At 40.2% G+C, this 7,025-nt stretch overlaps 1 pseudogene; it reads right to left on the reverse strand.

Annotated features, from left to right (window-relative positions):
• Positions 1-1,070: 1,070 nt before the first annotated feature.
• LOC116760623 lies at positions 1,071-4,874 on the reverse strand (annotated as a pseudogene).
• Between the last annotated feature and the right edge of the window lie 2,151 nt (positions 4,875-7,025).

Below are 7,025 nucleotides of genomic sequence, written 5' to 3' on the forward strand. Positions count from 1 at the left end.
CAGATGAGCCTGGTCAGGATGTTTCTTATGAGCTAAACAAAGGCATTTTAGTTTAACGCTCCTTACCTGAGATGCAGGGTTCTCAGAGATGAGCCATTATGTATAATTTAAGCTTAAAGGCAAGATCCCTTCAGTGATTAACTTAGAATACAAAGATTCTTCCCTATTACATTATTATGGGAAACCTTGATAGTGAATATTTACACTGAAGTGAAAGTCTAGTGGGGTCATTTAGACCATTAGCTCAACAGTAAGACTGAGTGTGTTAAAATATTGCAATACCATCAACTCTGCTTATTTGCTTGTGGTCTCTTGAACAACAGTTTACTTCTCTCAGAGTTTCTTCATCTATGTTCAATTAATATTATTGTTCTAAGAAATAAATGGTTGAGATTGACCATAGCACTGTGTATGGAAGCAAAAACCATTCAATAACTATTAGATACACATTTATTATCTCTATACTTTTAAACAGTGAACACATTAACTCATAACAATGACTCAAAATCAAGTAAACACTTAAAAATTCTGTTTCTGGACTGCGAAAAGTTGCTGAGAAACCTTAAGTTTTAAAAATAGATTTAAAGTTACTTTATATAATATTCACTCAGTTATTCAACCATTACTTACCAAGAGCCTACTCTTTGCTAGGTGCTCTCAAAGCCACAAGGGACCTTGTAGAATAAAATAAAGTCTCTGCCCTCAATAAGCTTACAACGCTAGAGTGGGGGAGAGAGACTCGATTAAATACCCCAAACGAGTGGCCTTAGTGCAGGTCAACGGGGACTTGATCTGACTCACATTCCATCGCAACCAATCTCTACCAACCAACCAATCAGGCGGTCGGGCGTGTGATACGGAGCGGTCTGTGAAACCTAAAGTAAGCTGGGAAAACCTAAAGTAAGCTGGGAAAAGAGACTCTTAGGCTGGACTTAACCCCCTTCAGTGCTGGCTAATGGTCAACTCTTGCCAGGCCCAGCGCCAGCTCCTGTCCCCAGAGAGGCCGCTCACCTGGGCTTCCTTTGAGGGAAGGAAAGGGATTTGCGGGCCTTCCTGGTTCCCGCCCGGTTCTAGCTGCCGCCCGGGCCTAGCGGCCTCCCGGCAGTACTGACTCGCCCACAGCTTCCTGAAGGTGGCGCACGCGCGTCAGCCCCGTGTGACCGTGGGGGAGGGCGCGCTGCCCCGGGCCCACGCGGCTCTGCGGAGCTCAGCAGAGAGCGGCGGGGTGAGCGGAAGGCCGCCTCCACCTCTTGGCCTAGGACAGACCTGCTGGGGCCGTCACACCTTCCACCAAGGCCTCGGGGAAGCCAGACGGGGTTTAGACGGAGCAGCCGGCTGACTTTGCCAACGCGACGTGGACTGCACGGTGCGGACGGTAGGTTGAGGCTCACCTGCTGCTTCCCCCGAGCCAGGCATCGTCCAGGCAGGGTCGGGGGCGGAGTCCCCCTCGCGGCAGTGGTCCAGGGTCCACTACTCCACACACCGAAAGTCCTCCGGGACCGGTGGAGACCCGTTCTCAACACCACCTACCGGCTGAAACTGGGGATGCCTCTGAGGCCAGCGGTCCTTGGCTTCTGTTACCAAAAGTTAACTTTGGGTCCGTAGTCCTGCTTCCTCTGTCCAGTCTGTGAGAGCTTTCAGGGCTCGTGGCCCATCAGCTGTGCCATCTTGTCCCCTTTATCCCAGGTCACGAAGTCCTCCCTCGGCGTTGCACCGGGAAGGGGAAGGCCCGACCTTAAAAGTCAGACTCCTCGGCCCCCAGGGCCCAGCCAGTGTCAGAGCAGTAGATGAAACGTTGTGTTTTCTGCTGGCAGTAGTGCCAGGGAAGGGTCACCTCCGCAGACAGGTCCGGATGCCCTTGGACTGCATTACCAAAGGACCTCCAGTTCAGGGCAGCAGCCAGGGCAACACTGTGAGGACAACATTGCAGGCAGAGGAAAGAGTACAAAAATCCTAAGGGGAAAATGAGATTGGTGTGTGCAGGTAGGGAAAGGCAGCCAATGAGGCCAGACCACAGGGATTACAGAGAATAGTAGAAGAACAGAGAAATAGGCAGGGACCATATTTTGTAATATTTTATAGACCACAGTAAGGAGTTTGGATATTCTTTTAGTTGGTTTGGTAAGCTTTTGGAGTGTTTAAAGCTGGGGAGGCATATGCTCCCAGTTGCCCACAGCTGTGTGGAGAATGTGCTGTGTGTGTTTCGGCGGGGGGGGGGGGGGCGGGGGGCAAGTGTAGAATAAACTCACCTATAAAATGGGATCAAGATAGTACCTACCGAACTCAGAAAATTGTTGCAAATATTTAATGAGTGGATATACGTGAAACTCGTAGACAAATACCTAGTGTATAATAAACACTACAAAGGTGTGTATTAAATAAATAAAAATAATGCTTTTTCAAAGTTGTTGTCAGAATTACAAATACAAGGTGCTTTTGACTTTCAAAAAATATAAAAACTATTTGAAACAGAACATGGAAGGGATAGGCTGTCCTTAAGGTGGGGAATGATGGGCACATCCTATCTGTGATTATTGAACTCTTACTCTTTCTTCAGATCCAGTTCAGTTATTATCTGTTCTAGAAAAAATTCTAAACCCATACCTTAAATATGACAGTTACTATACCCAGATATGCATTAAAATAACTAATTACAAATTCCATCAGGGCAGGTATTTTCTGTCATTTTTTAAGTCTCCCGTAGTATCTAGTAAGGTGCCTTATATATAGATGGCCATCCAAAATGGGCAGGCATTAGAAGAGAGATGTTGAAATTGAACAGTATTAAAGAGAATAAATATATTTGAGGACTGTGAGCACTAAGTGGATGATTAGAAAAAAAAATCACAAGAACAGATGTAAATCATATATATAAAAGCCAGACATTTAGCAGTTAGTCTTACAGATACTATATCTGAAGATACTCTGTTTTACATTGAAATATTAAGAATTTTGTGTTCAGGTCAATTTTCAGCACTCTTATAAACCAATTAAGCAGTAAAGTCAATAGACATATAGAAAAAATGAGCTATACACATATTCTGATAAATCTAGCTCTTGAAAATTATCTCTTCACAGAGCCCATGCCTGAATTCCATTAATTCAAATGGAAATTTTGCATATATTGTACATCAAGTGGAGATGGTGAATAGTTATCAATAGTCTAACCATACTATTTAACTATTTATAATTACAACTGGCCATTCCCTACTATCCTGTCATTCTCTGCTTCTTCCCTGCTTTCTGTTCCTACTTAGTCTTATCACTAGATTACATATTTTATCGATTTGTCTGTGAATGTATATGCACACATGTATATCCTGTGTATGTGTCTATATTCTCCTAGTATAATTTAGAATTCATGAAAGCAAGATTTTTCTTTTGTTCTCTGAGTCATACAACCCCTATAATAGTTCCTGGCACATTTTAAGTGTGCAGTATATGTGCTGAATGAATAGTTGATGAATAAATAAAGGAATCATCCTAGAAAGAAATCAATTTTAGTCATTACGTAGTAAAGTTTTACTTTAAACAAATCTCATCCGTACAATTCATATTTTTAGTTTTTTCTTTTTATAATTTCTATTTCCTTTTCTGTATTTTGTTATAGTAAAATATCTATAATAGTCATATACTGCAAAAGATATCTGAAAGTGGTATGACCCGATGAGTTTATAATCGTCATGATTTTCTTTCTGTCTTTATAAAACATGTCCATGTAAAAATGCAAGAATAGGAGAAACTTCTCTTTTTTTGTGTGTGTGAGCTGATGTATGATTTCTATTTCCTGTAATTAAAAAAATTAGTATGTTTTACAAATTGTACAAATATGTAGAATATAACATAAGAATAAAATAGAACAATGTATTCAGCTTGACTGACTGGCAGAGCTGTGTTGCTTTCAGAGTAGTTTTGAAGGGGGCAGATAATAGCTGATTACAAAAACTGACATCTTCTATAGTGGGAAAATTAATTAATTAATTAATAGTGTTTTTGCTAAACATAATTTTAATTATTACAACTTCCTGTGAATCCATAATTGTCTTAAGGTAAAATGATTTCAAAATTAATTTTACTTAATTTCCTTTTTACTCATCCATTTAGTAAATATTTTATTAGTGTCTATTGTGTTTCCCACATATGCCACAAGTGTCTGGAGCAAGTATGGTGTTTGAAGCCCGGTGTTAAAATTGTGAATAAAACAAAGTTTCTGTTCCCATGTATCTTAGATATTAGGAAAGACAGAAAACAAATACATGAAAAGCTTATAATAAGAGTTCTAGAAGAAAATAAAATGGAATAAAGGGTCAGATATTGGTAGGTGATACCACTTTTGATAAGATGATGATGGAAATTATCTCTGAGGTGAAAATATTTTAAAAGAGAGGGAACATGCATCTCAAATATCTGAGGGAGAATATTTCAGGAATAGAAACTGTCAACTGCAGATATAGAAAACTCCAGACAATGGTCTGGAGGTTGGGGCTGGAGATACAGCTTCTGTCAACAAAGTGTGTATATATTCTTCCCATTCTTCCACTGCATATGTGGCCTTGGGACTTTTGACTAATAGAGCAATCTAAAACACTACAAGGGTGTGCAGAAGGTGAAGATTTACTATTTTATAATATGGAGCTTATTGTTTATAATCCTATGGTGATGGGGGTTAGAGGAGCTCTACAGAACAGCAGTGGGGAGATTCAGCATTTCTACCTTATCACACATTCCTCACAGTTATCTTTCCCCTTTCTGTAATGTGGAAACAGGTTTTTTTCTGCATAATAGTTAGAGATATATTTTTAACAGTTGATTTATGGCATGATTTATTTCAGAGCAAATTGAACAAACCTGGCTTCTTCAACTTCACTCTCCATCCAGTAACGGTCCTCTCCCTTCAGTTGCCTCGTCCACTTTTTGCCTCTGCTTTACTTCTATATTCTGTTATTCCATTCCTCTATTGCCTTGGCATATGTATGTTCTCTCACACACAGGCATACACACACACTTACATGAATGCTATAAATTTCATACTGCATTTCTGCTTGGTTTGATCATGTCAAAAGCAAGGATCACATTTTCATCCCTTTAAGATTGGTAATATGCAATACATTTGACACCTAAGAGCATAATAAGTATTTGTTACATGAATTAATGCTGTTAGGTTAAGCACAGTAAAGGCATTGAGGCAGGCATGTACAAAGTAACTCTCAGAAACTGTTGTTCCATTTGCACTAAAGGTTAAAACATGTGAATGGTTAAAACATGTGAATGTCATGTTCTGCCTTTGTGCCAGCTATTGATAAAGGGGTACATTATCCCCTTTAGTCACTACCAATCTTTAGATGTTGAATACTATTATTATCCTCATTTTACAGATGAGAAAACTTAGGCATAGAGAGGTTAAACAACTTACTTAACTGCATTCATTTAAAAATAAGAGAAGTTAGATCCTACACCATCTGATTCCATAACCTGTATTTATAAACCTGTACTACAAAATAGGGTAGAAGATTTTGCTTACAGCAATAAAACCCGTATTCCAACCCACTTAGAAACACTAAAAAGCAAAACTGGTTTCAGGTAGAGCTAGATTCAATCAAAAAATATTATGGAAACACAGTACTCTCTCTATGTCTTGTTAATGTCCACTGTGCTCCATTTTCAGGCAGATTCTTCTCTTTATACTGTATATTTAGCTTCTAGCAGCTTCGGCCTACATTCTAATCCCTTAGCAGCATCAGTTATAAAAGGGACATGATCTTTTCTAAGGATTGCCTTTTGTTTCACAAACTGGACCCCATACATACAGGGGAAGGGGAGACTGAAGAAAGAGGCAAGCCATTCCAGATTGGTAGGTGGCAGATTTAATAAGCAAGGGAACTTAACATGAGGCTTGTGTTGGGCAGCTGCAAGACGAGGGGATCTCCACACCTGCCCACCAGAATCTTAAAGTTTATATAGAGGCTTAACTGAGTTTAGTCATGTACACTGTCCATATGGTCTCAATACGACCTTACTCTCTCAAGGCTGCATTCTTGAAAATGGCTCTAGCTGTGGGAATGGTGGACAGCATGTAAGTTCCAAGGACAGGGAAGGGGGTGAGGAGCCCCCAAATGCCCAGGTCCATTTCATGGGTCAATCTGTGGTAATATCGTCTCCAGTATTACCGAGTCCAAGCTTGAACTGCTTGCTTCACAACAGGCCAATAAATAGAGAGATGCATTGTTGGGGCAAAGAATAGTGACTTTATTCGGAAAGCCAGCAGATCAAGTAGATGGTGTACTAGTATCCCGAAGAACCATCTTCCCGGAGTTAGAATTCAAGCTTCTCTTATACCAAAAGGGGTGTGTGTGTATGGTTGTTGCTACAAACTTCTTGGTGCCAGAATCCATTGATCTTGCAGCTAAGTAGATCTGGTCACAGTGTTCCTATAAACTTCCAATAAGACAAATGGCATTCTCTGTTCTGCAACATTTTATCTCTATATGAATGGAAAAGTGTTACATCTTTAAAGGTCAGAGCCTTGAAAATGGGCTATCCTGTATATTTCAGGCTATAAGCAACATTCTTAACTTGTAGCAAAAGCAATAGAATACAAAGGTTAAAGTAAAAGAAACAGATCCATTATGGAATCAGATTTGTCCTTCCCCATTACACCATGACCTCCTCCAACATTACCGTCCTTCTCCAGAAGTCTCTTCAGGTCTGGATGGTGTGATTAGGGCCAATTGTCCCCTTCTGAACTGTGGTCTTTGATATTAAAGGCTCAGATGGGCTGGCTTTCAGTCACATGCCCACTCTGAACTACAGGTGGGGTCAAATACTCTACCCTCTCTCCAAGTAAACACATAGATTGAGGGTTGGGGAGAGAATCATTTTAAGTAAAACGTGCAGTTTCCAGAAGAAGGGTCAAACTACACTGAGTAAACAAAAAGTATATGTGCCTATTAGCTGTAAATAATGGTTCATTCAAGTCATTTAGATAATTAAATGCCAAAAGTAGGAGTTGACATTATACATTCTAG

Source organism: Phocoena sinus, chromosome 1, assembly GCF_008692025.1.
Source record: "Phocoena sinus isolate mPhoSin1 chromosome 1, mPhoSin1.pri, whole genome shotgun sequence".
NCBI lineage: Eukaryota > Metazoa > Chordata > Mammalia > Artiodactyla > Phocoenidae > Phocoena > Phocoena sinus.